The sequence below is a fragment of the Lissotriton helveticus genome, chromosome 4_1 (assembly GCF_964261635.1).
Source record: "Lissotriton helveticus chromosome 4_1, aLisHel1.1, whole genome shotgun sequence".
Lineage (NCBI taxonomy): Eukaryota > Metazoa > Chordata > Amphibia > Caudata > Salamandridae > Lissotriton > Lissotriton helveticus.
In genome coordinates, this window is record NC_136063.1 from 1631013055 (window position 1) to 1631027862 (window position 14808).

Consider the following 14808-nt stretch of genomic DNA (forward strand, 5'->3'; position numbering starts at 1 on the left):
GTCTGGCGTAAGGCAACTAAAATGACTGGGAGGACAAACAAACTTACAGAACAAACTCCTCTTTGGGAGGGTGGTCAACTGGGTGAACAGACACGACTAACGGGCTTCCGGAAATGGAGCCTGATGGGGAGTGACTGTCTGGGGGACATCTGGATGGCCGGTAAAATGTTGGACTTCGGCACATTGCAGAGCCAGTTTCAATTGGGGAGGGAGAAGTATCTGCGATACCAACAGCTGGGCCATGCACTTCATGGCCATCTACATGAAGGTACCCGGCTACCTGAATACTCGCCACTCGAGGACCGTCTACTCTTAGATCCCATGATTGATAAGGCCATTTCCCTGACTTAACAGAAATTGATTAACAACACCCCAGACTGTTTGGGTCCACTGCGGGAGACTTGGGAGCCCGATGTGCGTCTCTTAGAGGACGATGATTAGGCTGAGGCGTTACAGACCCCACGGGAAATAGCTATAAGAGTAAGATTCCGGCTGATTCAGCTCTGTATTCTCCATAGATCCTACGCCTCTCGAAAAATTTACATCCAAATGGGCACTTGCGAGACTGACGAATGCGTGCTGGGGTGCAGAGAGACAGGGTCCTTCTTTCATATACTGTGGTCATGTCCTAGGATCCAAACATACTGGGAAGGTATAACTCGAGTAATGATGAACTTGGTGGGTTAGGACGTCCCGCTTGAGCCAAGGTGGCTCATCTTGGGTATGACTGGCAAAACGACGTGGCCGCAATGACTAAGGAACAATTCTCTAACCTGCAAGCCTAAAAAATGTTTATTCACGTACAGGGTAGACCACTTGGCATTCGGAAACAATAGCTACTTGACGGAGCTCTATTGGAAGGGGAGTGGTAATACGCTTCTCCCAGCACAAACCCGAACAGTGTCGGAAGGCTGGCGTAAGGCAACCAAAATGACTGGGTGGACAAACAAACTTACAGAACAAACTCCTCTTTGAGAGGGTGGTCAACTGGGTGAGAGTGTTCCAACACCTGGCTAGCTCTGGTGGGAGGGGTGGCCAAGAGGAACATCGCCCGAGCTTGAGGAGCAGGGACACCCCCCAAACTCGCTGCCTGGAAGAAAGACCCCGACTGGTGCTACGGGGCAGACCGGGTGATATACCAGGGATGCCCACGGAAATGTGAAAAAATATGGGGTGCCTGGGCCAAGTATAGAGGATATAGTTGAAGACCAGAGGGAGCAGGGTGCACTGATGTGGGAAAATTGATGCTGCGAACTATGTCAAGGGAAGGTTGTTGTTGCACAGTGGGCGCTCGTACGAGGGGGTGTATGTCGTGCATTGTGAATCCTGAATTACATGTCTTTCCAAATCTGCTATTATGAACCGACTATGTACTGAAGCTTGCTTATGTTCAATAAAAAGATCTTTAAAAAAAATGTTTATTCAAACAGACTGAGGTGGAATACCTTGGGTTATTATGTCACCCAAGGGTCCGTTGATATATCCTAGGAAAATACAAGCTGTTTTGAAATGGCCGACCCCTTCGTCAGTCAAAGTGCCCCAAAGTTTCTTAGGGTTTGCCAATTTCTACAGGCATAATTTTCTGAGCATTTCTTTAGCACCTCCCAGGTGATGAAAAAGGATGATGTGAACTCTGAATTTCATTGGATAAATGTGCGAAGGTGGTCTTCCAAGCCCTAAGGAAAGCCTTCACCACAGCTCCACTACTTAGACATCCAAATTCTGCAAAGGAATATGCAGAGATGACAGATGCCCTACAAGCAGTGCTACTTGAGCAGCAAGAGGATGACAATGTTGTCACAATTCGCTCAATGCACTCTAATGCCCACCAACAGAGGGCCGAATTGTGGGATTCTCCAGTGTTCTAATAAGCTTTTGGACCTTTCCATGTATGCATATACTAACTTCCAGCCAATTTGACGCTATTTAGAAATTGCAATCAATTCCCAATCCATGCAGGTTTTTTGGAAGGCAGTCTGCTCATGCTTGAAACTCCCTGCCTTCTTTCCCATTTCCCTTATTCCAGTTTCTAGTTTGATACCTTCCTATTCCTGTTGTCATACTTCTAGTTTCCTTGTCGGGTTGTTACTTGCTTTCTGTCAAGTGTGCCTTTTGCTTTCCCTTCTTTCCTGTTAAGCTCTCCTCCATGCTTGCACCTTGTCTATTGTGTCTGTGTATTTAGTTTTACCCCCTTGGTGTTACTGCCTTGCGTGTTCCTGTTTGATCTCCAGAATCCGTGGGCTTAGCTGACAACCTGGGTGGTGTGTCTTGTCCACTGTGAGTATTGTGTTTGAGTTACTTATATAACATCACCATTGGCAGCATCCCCACAGACCCTGCCTTTTCATATATAGCCCACATATGGGTATTTGAAGTCAGTATCTGTAACATCAGTTGTGGACGTGGACCTTACTAAAAGTCCGTCCTACCCTGTGGAGCTCCCAAGGGCTTTACCTCACATTGACTTTACTGTTAATGTTGTTATATATGTCTTGCATGTCCATACTGGATGTTAGTCTGAATGCCAAATTGTCTCTTGAGTGACCATCCTTTCTGAGCCTTAACTCTCTTGTTCTCTTGTGCAAAGCCTCCTCTTTGGACACCCTTTCTCCTCTGGCTCTCTGTGTGAGCTTGGACAGCTCAGGAACCAATATTCTGCCTACTTTGTCTTCCCTGCCATCAGTCCTTGCCAGACTCCCTGACAAATTTAGAGCACTCTGTTTTCTACTATTCAACGACTTTCTTATAGTCTGAAGAAAACTATTCCATTATAGAACAGGAACTGTTACCCATGATGGAGCCCTGCATAGACTGAAGCATATGCTTCAAGGCTCCCATTATCCATTTGAGATCAGGACTGATCATCGTAACCCTTCAGGTCTCGCAAGAGTTCCAATGTCAAAACAGTCAACAGGTCTGATGGGCCTATTTTTTCTCCCAGTTTGACTTTGGGTTACCTTTAATCCTGGTTCCAGAAATGTTTTGGCCAATGCTCTCTCTCTCGCCAAAATTCCTCTTAACTAGAGGTTCAACCACAAACCATGTTGGCATTGGAATGAATAATTTATCTTGCCACTTCTTTCTTTGGTAACCTCAAGAAGGCCTATCTGTCCTTTCGGTCACAAAGATTTGTGGATATTATGTAAGAACTTTAAAATTAAAGAACAGATTGAATTATATTTCTTAAAAAAGGCCCTCTTTGTTCCTACACAGGAGCTGCAAAAGTCAGTTTTTATGCTGTTATGCAATGCTGCATATAGCTGAGCCTCTTTGTTGATTTATGTGATTTTGTCTACAAGAAGGGCGCACATATTGCTGCTGGAGTTTTACCTTGTTTTGTCTCCAAGGTCTTCACTCGAGAATGAGTCATGACATAGTTCCTACTGATTCTTTAGTACCCGCAGCCTCCGAGGTTTTAGAACACCTAATTTTTGTATGAGATAATGTTAGGGAAAGCTTCTCAGCTTCCCAAGGAAGGATGTAGTAATAGGCAGACAAACATTGTTGCACTGTTCCTGCTCCTGAATATTCTGTAGGGGATAAGGTTTAGCTATCCTCTCGTTTCTTACCCCTTCAGTATAAAAATCCTGAACTTGGTCCTTGTTTCCCTGCACCACTTACTGTTAGTTAAGGTAATTAATCCAGTGACAATCCAGATTCAACTCCTACCTTCCTGGCAAGTGTATCTAGTGTTCAATGTTTCCCAAATGGAACTTGATATTCCTGATCATTTTTCTTTTATAAAGCCAACTTCTGCTTCAGTCTTAGTGCACGGTGGTCATGAGTGTGAGGTTTTGGATATTTGTGGCTCTCGTTTTGCTCATGGGAAATTGCAGTTTTTGGTCGGTTGGAAGAGTTAGCCTATCTGTGATCAATCTTAGGAACCAGCCTCTGTCTGACATGCCTTCACCTTAATACAAAGATTCTTCTGATTACATCCTGTCAAGCCTAGAGGCTGAGGAGAGAGCTATATTCTTAAACACGCCCATGGGACATTCCATCTAAGAACACGTCTCTTACTACTAGCAGGCTGATGCCATTGCAGATGTCTTCTGGCACCTCAGCAGTGTGTCCTTGGGGCAGCACAGCTCCAGAAAAATGGGAGCACCTGGTGTTCTCAGGAGTTGCACAGTGCACGATGGGACAGTAACAGGCAGTTGCGTTGCCATGATGGGGTGGGACCTCCGAGTCCTTTAACCCAATCCATCATGGGTACTGTTTCTCGGGCAGAATTAGAGTGATTCCAACCCATCTTTTAGAATCTACTTCCTATGAATGCAAGTTCTCCTTCCAGGTCATGAGCCTGCAGAGACTTTGCTCTCTGTGTCGCAATGCTACCTATTTGGCAGGACACTCTTTTGTGTCCCTGATAGCTTGCCTTTTCATTACTCCTAGTGGTTCTTTTTGTGCTGTTGTTGTTGTTGGCAAATATCTGGACGTTTTTTGCCCCAGCTTTTTCCTCCTTGACGATTTCTTTAGAGGGCACATTCCAGCCTCATGTTGCACATCACTGTCGGTTTCTGCAGGAGCTTGCCCCTGATAGCTTGCCTTTTCCTTACTCCTAGTGGATCTTGTAGTGCAGCTGTTGTTGTTGGCAATTGTCTGGAGGTTTTTTACCCTGGCTTGTTCCTGCTTGACAAGTTCTGTAGAGGGCACATTACAGCCTTTTATCCACATAACTGGCTGCTTCTGCAGGATCTTGCCCCCACCTTCAAACCATGGACCTTGAACAAAACAGCCAATAAGGGATGGTGAATTTACATGACACATAACCTAGTACGAGCATCCCTAAAAATGGGAGAGAATAGAATATGTTAAACAGTAAAAGAAAAAGTAGCATCTGTCAAAATCATGTTTCAAATAAAACAAACTCTGCCCAAATCTACAAAAGAATAAGAATAGCAATATAGCACAACAAATGAGTTATTTTTACAGCATTTTGACACGTCCATATCCTCCTTCTTTTGATTGCAATTATTGGCTTCCAATCTCAAAGGATCAGTGAAGAAATTGTTTTGCATTTGTGTATGTAACCATAAAAGCACAAGAATGAGCCAAGTCATATCTTACATTTACGTCTTTAAACGCCAGCTTTATGGTTAAAAAAATGCAAAGATTTAGGGCCTTATTACGAGTCTGGTGGTACATGGACCTCCAGACTCGCAGGGGTGCGGCAGTGGCAGTCTTTTGACTGCCCTATTACGAGCAGGGTGGCCATGCTGCCCTGGGACCACTGCAACCGCCAAGGATCAGAGATCCCTGGTGGTGGCATGGCAGTGTTGAAGACGCAATATGCCTGGTGGGGCCACTGCAGCCCCACCGAGAATGTTACGGGTTTCCTCACCACCACACTTTACATGGTAGTGCGACTGCAATGAAAAGTGTAGCATGAGGAAACAAAGGGGGGGCCTACAGGGCCCCCTTGTGCCTCTGCACCGTGGGGTGCATGCAGGGGGCACATGTTGTGCACCCTGTGTGCATGCACCCCAATACCGGCATGGACAAAAGCAGTCCAAGCCGTGCAGGTACTGATTTTGACATTACATTTGCAGTGCCTATTTCATAGGCACTGCCATGGGAATGCCAAAGAACAGCCCGTCAGACAGGAGAAAACTCCTAATTTGGCAGTCAGTTCAAACATGGGTTTGGCTGTGCAAGAGGGGGGTGGTCCTGCTCCAGCACCACCAACTTCATAATAAGGCCCTTAGCCACATTCTATGAAATGTTGATTGTGCTCCCCTTCTAATAAGGTGCTTCTTTGTCTTAGTAAACTGATTTGTAAGAGAAAAGTTCCATGAAAAGGATTATAATACCACTAGGTGTAGAGTTCATTGGACAGCTTTACATTTTTCTGCCAAGCCTGTAAGCCCTTTGAATATTGAGGGAAAAGAGATCTGAGCCATCAAAGTATTTTGGGAACCAAGATTTCAAAAGGACAATGATATCTTCCCCTTCTGTGCTCTCAGAAATGCCATAAATATAAACATTATTTGATCCGGTCCTATTGTCTTGTTCTTTTGTAATCACAGAGTGATACATCACATGTTGTTACTGACTTGTACTGAGCTTTCTGACAGAAAAGAGTAAAGTACTTTGCCCTTCACTTACTCCTTCCCGTCTGCTGTTGCACTTTATATTATTTGGCTTTGAGCTAGTTAACTGTCAATCCCAGAACTAAAAATAAAAATCAAATGATTAGAGAATACAGGTTATAGTACTGCAGTGGATAGCAATTCAGTAAAATCAATTAACCCAGCTATAACAATACAAGTAACAAATTATGCCCTAAAAAACAAATATACATCATTAAATTTACATTTTATAACAGTGGTAAAAGGGAAATTTTGTCTATGGAAAAAAGTAGAAATGTCTGTCTACTCTGCCTTTAAGTAGAGTCATGCTTCCTTGTGGTTCAACAAGAAGACTGATTTGTATTTAGAGAACTGTGAACCACCCCCACATGCCTCCAATGTGATTTAGCACTTTCACATTGTGAAAAAAACATATTGAGGCATAGATTGTCAAGTAGTTTCAAAGTATTTTTTGCCAATACACTGAAGTATCAGAAAAAAACAAACACATGAGCGGTGATAAATGTGAAGTCTTTTGATTTGATTTTCCAACATGCTAACAAATAACAAATGTATTCCCTTAAAAAAAGATTTCAAATGTAATGCTCCCATCAAGCATGGCTCTCGACAGTATTTTGGAATGTTCATAATTTTGGCATTCAAGCACTTGGAGATTAATACCTACACAGTACAAATGAACATACATGTTTACGATTCATGGTGACTTCAAAATTAAAGAATCTTACAGAGCCCAATACCCCAGTTCATGCATTTTCGTAATAAAATTGTGTGTGCAAAGTAATTAAGAAGAAAAATAATCTCAATTCCAACTCCTACCTGGTAGTGACGCCATCTGCACCACCTCAAAGTTCAACACATTAAGTTTTCCCAATGACTTCCATTTAGTAACATTTTCACATGATCGAGGAAAATACACGAAAGATTTGACAGGGTTGGGAGGAGTCTATTTTTTTTTTTTTTTTCTTTTTTTTCTGTACATCCCTGGCATTACAATGCTGAGTAACTTTTCCAAGTCTCTAGTATCGTTGTACTCTTCCAGTTTTTCTCCTGCACAGAATAGCAACAGCAACTGGTATCCTCGCACAGAGAATTTGTTGCACAGGGTGCACTCTGCAGTGCAGTCCACTTTTCCAATCTTAAAATCAATTAAATCGGGAACATTTTTTGGGGAAGATCCTCCCACATGGGAGCTAGATACTTTTAATGACCACACCATGAGCCATAAAATTATATGAAACTAAGACCTGTAGCAACTGTCTGGTCATGGTCAGCTTCAGAAAGAGTCAGCACCTTGGACTTGTTTTTCACAGGTTCTGTCTCCTGTTTTGGCTCGTCGGCAGGGGAACTAATGTATTCTTTAACAGAATCTAAATCCCTCTTGCCTTTGTACTGATCCACCTTTTCTCCATTCTTGGACCAGAGGAGGGTTGAATAGTCACGGGCCGGGCTCCCAAGCAGAGTTTGTAGCGTTATGTACAGTCCACCTTGCCAATCTTTACAGTCTCAGAATTTTTAAACCAAGCAGCAAGCTGTTCCTAGATAGGTGCCAAAGCCTTGCAGTGGCCACTCTATGGTGCAGAGAATTTGATTAGATGCTGACTTCTGCAGTGTGCATCTTGAAGTTGGCTGCCGTTTGATCATCCAAGCCTTATTTTGCTTCAGGAGCCTTGGTTTGTTCCAATTCAGGCTCTGGGTGAGTTGTTTCTTCATCCAACTTTCCAGTGGCTGGATACCCTAGATCCTCATACTTCACAGTTTCTTGGCTAGGTTTAAAGAACTTCAATGTAGGGTATGCTTCCAGCAACTATTGTACTTGTCGCCCATTTTGTACCATGTTCGCTACATACTCTGACGTCCCCACCAGGGTGCGATAAACATGATGAAATGTGGCGCCCCCGCAGCAGTGGTTCCTCTGCTAAAGTGGAGGGGCGTCGCCCCACTGCTCACTGAGCAGTTCAAAAGGGAAAAATAAAATGAAAATATCGAATTGTTAGTATCATTTTTTTCCGTGGCTCAGCTGGTTAGGGGTGGGGCAGGACTGGGCCGTTACAAAGGAGCAGGGGGAGGAGTGGTGAGCACTCTCTTAAGCGCGCATGACAGTTTGGCTGACTGTCTTGGGCCGGCCGGTCATGTGTACTTAGTATGTTCTCCACCAGGCTGTATTGTACAGCTTGGGTGGAGAGCATGCACATCCTCCCAGCCCCTGTCTGAACGCCAAACCACGGCACTCAAACCAATCACAAAGCTGCTGTAATGCCGCATCATGATTGGTTAGGGGATTCTGGGAGGATGTGTGCTTCCTGCTTCCGGAGAAGAAAAGAGGACGTAGGAGAGGTGATGGCCTGCGGTGTCAAGGTAAGTGCTTTTCTTATTTTGTATTCCCCCTCTATTCCTTCCCCTCTGCCCCACCACCCCCGTTTAATAGCAGCCGCTACTGTACCTCAATAATGAGGCGAGTGAATGTATCAGCTCTGTAGAGGTGCTTTCCATGTATATCCTCCTCCTCCTACAGCAAGTACACATCAGGCTCCCCACTGGTTGGCAGGAGCTCCAGGCTGAGACTGAGCAGGAGTAGCAGACAACCATGGGGGAAGATATGCAGCCGGAGGTGAGGGTCGAGGTCACAGAGGACAGCAGAGGGGTAGAGAGGCAGGAGGTACTCAGCTGGACAGGCAGGGTGGCGGCTGAAGGTGGGCCTGTCTGCTGTCCTTGCTGGCTGACAGATGTACTCCTCATGCAGTCAGAGGTGCTGAGGTGAAGTAATTCTGTTTGTTCTTCCCATACGCAACAATATACAATTAACGCTTAAAGAACATGTTAAACATCTATGGCCAGGACTTGTTTCCAAAGTAGGCCTCGAGTTAAATGAGCCTTTATCAATTAATGATATTGATAATTCCCATAGGCAACCAAAGAGCATTCTAGAATTGGAAAACAAATATTATCTTTGTTAATCACTAACGCTTAAATAGAAAAAGTGCCCGATTTCTGACCTCATATATTAATTCAGTAAAAAGCAAGACTAACTTACATGACTGAGGGGCATATTAGCGAGGGCTTTATCGCCGCTTTAGCTGCACTTTTTGCCGCTAAAGCGGCAATTTCCTTATCGCCCTATCAGCAAGCTATCGCTAACAGGCGTTAGCGACACCTTTCTGGCGATAGCAGCCGGTTTTTCTATCGCCTTGCATGCCAGCGATGATTATCGCTAATGACATGCAAGATAGGTGTTCCCAACTAAAAGCGACTGAAAACAGTCGCTAACATTACTTCCCCCTATTACCAACGTAGGCGAAGCGATAAAAAAAGTTGCACTAAGCGCGATTATCGCTAGTATTTAACACCTGCTGAAAACCTGACTAACCTGTATTCCTCAATGGTAGGTGGATTTTCAGGATAAGTCCACCATGGCGTTAATGCGTGATTATCGCTGGATTTCCAGCGATATTCAGGCATTTCACCACTAACGATGGATATTTTATCAAAGTGGAGATAAACGTTGCTAATAGCATGTTTTCTCCGCTAAAATATCCAGCGATAGGCAGCGATAAAAATAAACGCGCTCAGCGCATTTTGCGATAAATATCAAAAGTTCTTGCTAATTTGCCCCTGAATTTTTTATTAAAATAAATAACATTCTTCAGGAGCTGAGTAAATATTGCAGGCAAAGAGTGTATCTTTAAGGAATAATCTAATTGAGCCTGAGATTTAGAAAAATGTTGCATCTCCTGCTAAACAAAATGGCTGCCAGCTTGAAGTGAAAATGCGTCTGAGCATTTATCTGACATGACTCGGCAAAGTACTCAAGATATAAAACAAAGACTCAAGCCGCAGTCCAGTCTGTTCCAGAGTCTAAAAATGTAGGGGCTATTTGCAGGTGTTTTGATGCAGGGCAGTGCAGCAAGTCACTTGCATCAAAGGAAAGGGCAGCAATGCACTGTATCAATGAGATACAGCATATTCCTGTCCCATTCCATTGTGCCAGCGCACAATTGGCTGCCTTGCGACAACGCCGGCACCCTTGCACAATGGTTCGAGGCTATGTGCGTTGTAGGAATTATTGTTTTTATGCAGGAAGGGATACCTTCCTGCAGAAAAACAATAAATGGAGGCATTTTCCTCCTTCTATGTTTGCTACATAATGCAGCACACATAGAACGAGGAAAGAATTAGGCAATTTATCCTTGTTACACGTCCCCTGGAGAGGTGTTTACTTTTGATACATTCCCAGGTGTACAAGTGCTTGTAAATCTGGGAACGCGTCAATATCCATGGGTGTTGCATGGGAACACCCACCGCAACGCCCATGGAATGCCTCTTTGACGCAAAGTAAGGCAATGCAGCGACTTGCACCGCTTTGCCTTACTCCATAGCTATGAGGCCATGAAAAGCCACGCAAAGTGGCTTTGCATGGCTTCGTAGATGTGGGTGGTAGATGCGCCACCAGTGCATCAAAATAAGTGATGAACAGGCGGTGCAATGGGTTTGCAAATTAGCCCCTTAGTTTTTATAGGAGGAAAATCAGGCTCAGTATATGTCAATAGCTGCCACCGAGTCCAGAGCTTTAACGCGTCACCTCCATCTTAACCAGCATCAAGCCATGCCTTCCGACTTTCGGCCAGTCATTTTGTTAACGTTGGTCCTTTCAGGAAGACACTGAAGGGTACTTCTCAAGATAGTGGTGACTTTTGCTTATGCCTCCTATAAGTCTTCTTTGCCAAGATTAATTCAGATACGCTGTATCTATGGAATGGCTGCCTACTGGGCTAAGGCACCATGAGCATACATCCAGGACAGATTGCAACTTGGCCAGCGCCTTCTACTTTATCTCTCATTACAGATTGGATGTGGGGTATCAATGATCACTAGACTTTGATAACAAGGTGCTTGCTGCTTCTTCTTCTGGAGTTATTAATCTCCTATGTCTGGCATTACTCTAGAGCGGGAAACATCCTTTACAACGCAACTTTTACCACACAGTGCTTTTACATCGCAACTTTTACAACGCAAACCATTACAACGCATTGCGCTGGGGGGCGCTCTAGGATAGGGAATAGATTTAATTTACTATCCAACACCTTCCCTACTATCCACGGGGACTGGAGTTGGAATAGTAAATTAAACTATTCCCTATCCAGCACCCCAAAGCGCAATGCGTTGTAATGGCATGCGTTGTAAAGGCATGCGTGGTAAAAGCATGCGTTGTAATGTCATACATCCCTCTAGAGCATGTGTCTTGTTATAAGGGAATAACGTTGCATGTTTTCGAGGTTTGGTATATTCTCACACAAGTAAGGCCTGGGATAAGGTAGGACTGAGAAGGTAATGGTCGGTTACTAGCCAGTAATCACCATTAGTCTGATTATTCTTCCTTGTTCCCCTGTGTACATTACTCCCTCCCTCCTGTGTCAGTGACCTCAAGTCCAGATACTTTGGCATGACATGAGCTTTGGGGGTTTGCTCCCCTTTTAAGATAGGAGGAGCCTAGAGGGAGGGTTGGACTTAGCAAGTGAGCACCAGGATTTGTCTAATTTTAAGCTAGATCACATGATGCCTGTGGGTCACTTCACTCAAGTAAGTATGGGGACAAGAAAGGATAATCAGAGTAATGAATATTGCAAGTAATCAGCACATCATCAAGTAGCTGAGATTCTAAAACAAAATGATGATGGCTAAAAAAGATTATTTGGATGCTGCCGGAGCTCACCCAGAGAACAGTAGTCCAGGCGCTTGTCACCTCTAGACTGGACTACGGCAACATTCTTTATCTGGGGACCAATAAGGAGGTGACTCGTAGGCTGCAGATGGTTCAGAACTCTGCTGCAAGATTACTTTGCCGGGTTCCTAGAGCTATCTCCGTTTCCGGTCACCCGCGGGACCTGCACTGGATCAGGGTGGAGAACCGAATTAAGTTAAAAGCCCTGAGCTACATGTTCAAAATCAAAATAGGTGTGGCTCCTCAGTATCTGCAGTCTTTGGTCTGTCCCTATGTGCCTCCTCGTTGTCTTCGCTCATCTAGCCAAGGGAACTTTTCTGTGCCTAGTGTCAAACTATTCGGGATGGGTGGTCAATCGTTTGCATATCTTGGTCCTTCCCTATGGAACTCCCTCAGTACACCAATTCGGAATGAAACGGTGTATGTCCAATTCCACAAATTCTTTTAAAACCTGGCTATTCAACCAATAATCATTAAGTTGTTATCTATTCCTTGGCCTGGTCGCGACGGGAAACCCTTTTTGGGTAGCTGTTGCACCTTATAAATTAAATTATTAATAATAATAATAATAATAATAATATCAAGTCATGGACTGTGGGCGGAAATGTTCCACCACAATCGAGCCTTACAGCACAGCGATAAAAATGGAGAAAACTTTGTGGCAGCTCTGCAGTTTCTAGGTTCGAGTATATTAAATGGAAGGTCGTCAGATAATAATCCTTTGAATTTCACCCATCATGGTCCAAACTCCTGGTCCATTATTGACTATACAATCATTTCATTACCACTTATTCCTTTCCTCCAACAATATAAAATTCAATTTACCACGGATAGTGACCATTCCTACAAATGTTCTCATTGGGACTAAGCCCCTTAGTTCACCCGGCAGCTTAGGCAGCCATGGGCACAATAAACTTGAAAAAAGTAAAGCGTCTGAGATGGAGCACCAAATACAATTACTGATCTTGGCCTCCTGGCCATTGACCTTTTGGTCCAATTACAAGTATTATAAGTAACCAACTAACGGCAGGGACGGACTTCAGTATTAACCTGCTAACTTATGCCACCCAAGTTAAAAGTGGATCACAGCCTAAACAATATGGATAAACGCGTCTCTCATTCAAAAACAGTGGTGCCCCAAGGATAGAACGGAGAAAAACCATCAGAGCCTTGAAGATGGCTGGGAAGCAGCCCTTCCCATAGAAAAAATTAAAAGCGCTAAGGAAAGTGTGTGAAAAACAACTTTGGGAAGATAAGAGATCCAGTAAAGAGGCCTTTTGGATAAGGCTGATACATAATGCCAGACAGACTAACTCTTTAAATTCTGAGGGATTATAAATTGCCTCAGTAGCCCAATAAATGCCATAATCAATTCAAACATTCCGGAGGCAGTATGGGTTGCTCAGTTCGCCAATAAATATGCAACGGCCAACAGCTGCTCAGGAGTTACACCTACAAATTGTATCAAAAGTAGAAATAAGTCCAAATATATTGAAATAGCTAGGCTACATGGCACAAACCTACTTATGGCTCCAAAGCAGGAGATGACAAGCAATCGCATCTTCTCATTCATAACTGGGACACACTTTCCCCATCTGAAGATGTAAAAGCGTCCAATACAATAGATGAAAACCAACCATACCTCCGTAGGATGAGGGCAATCCATACTCTTCATCTGAAGTAAAAAAAAAAAGTCATAAAAGGAGGACATAGTGATGGAGCGCCAGGGCGAAATGGGATTCCACGCCCATCTTCTGAGAGGATTCTCAGTTCTGGGCGAATATGCTATCGCGCTACATAGAGAGGTGTATCTAACAGGCTTCATTCCTGCGGTTGGCTCGAATCCATCATCAATCTAGTCTTCAAAGGAGGGACAGGCCCAACCTGGACAATTACAGGCTTATAGCGCTCCTGGATGTGGAGGTTAACATTATGTCTCTCTAATCCTGACCGACAAGAATCCATTAAGTTTTGCTGTGAGCTATTGAACAGCTACTTATTAGAACATGGATCCAAGTCAAAATCAGGGACGGTACAAGAGTGTCAAGTAGGGTACCTACCTACCATGGCTTCAAATAGGGCTGTGTGTTGGTGCCCCACCTTTTCAATATATTGATGGCTGACTTGACGCCAGAGTTCGACCAGGTCAACTCGCATCCTGCTCACTTGGTCCCTCTATGCTTGTCTCACCTGTCCTATGAAGGTATCTTACTCTTCAGCTTGGGGCTCCAAAGATTCGTTCACACATTAAAATCTTATAGAAAAAATAAAAAACTCAAGAAGAATATACCAAAAGCAAGAACCATGACAATTTCCAACTTTCCTGGGCGGCAATTTAAGAACCTTCTTAATGATGTAATGTTGGAAGAGGTCAGCAGCTACAATACAGATATGTGGAGCTATACCTGGACAGTAGAGTCAGTTTTACCCGCCAAAAGTAGTATATGCTGAAGAAAGGGAACATTTTAATTTACAAGAAGCTGGACGGCCCCTCATTTCAGCAAAAATTTCCTAAAAAACTACTTCTGACTGTGGCGTATGCCAGTTGAGCCATGAGAGGCCAGGATGCAGCCCTTCTTGACAGGCTGCAGTCCAGAGCCTTCAGACGGGCTTTCTCCTTCTACCACAATTCATCCCCAGCTCAAATACGTTGTAGTTTGGGCTTACAAAGGAATACCTTGGCAGAATGCCTGCTTAGATAAAATGCTGGCACAAAATTTGGAAATGTCACAAAAATCTATTTAAAAGAACACTATGATCCGCACTGGACAAGGATCTACAATCGGCTTATCACAAGTATCTCTTCAGTTCTATAAAACTGCTGTACTTAACAGACATTTGGGATAAGAACTTACCTTTTCCAACTTTCAATTGTCTACTGAATAAGATGGTGAAGGTGCAGTCATACTTGGATGATACAAATCCGATTTAGATCTTAATCTTACTCCTGGATGGTGATCAAACACTGCAATGATTTAAAACCTTCTCCATACTTAAATA

At 43.8% G+C, this 14808-nt stretch overlaps 1 pseudogene; it reads right to left on the minus strand.

Moving 5' to 3' along the window:
• LOC144828191 (thioredoxin domain-containing protein 5-like) overlaps positions 1-13965 on the minus strand; it is a 51931-nt pseudogene extending 37966 nt beyond the window's left edge.
• Positions 13966-14808: the final 843 nt, after the last annotated feature.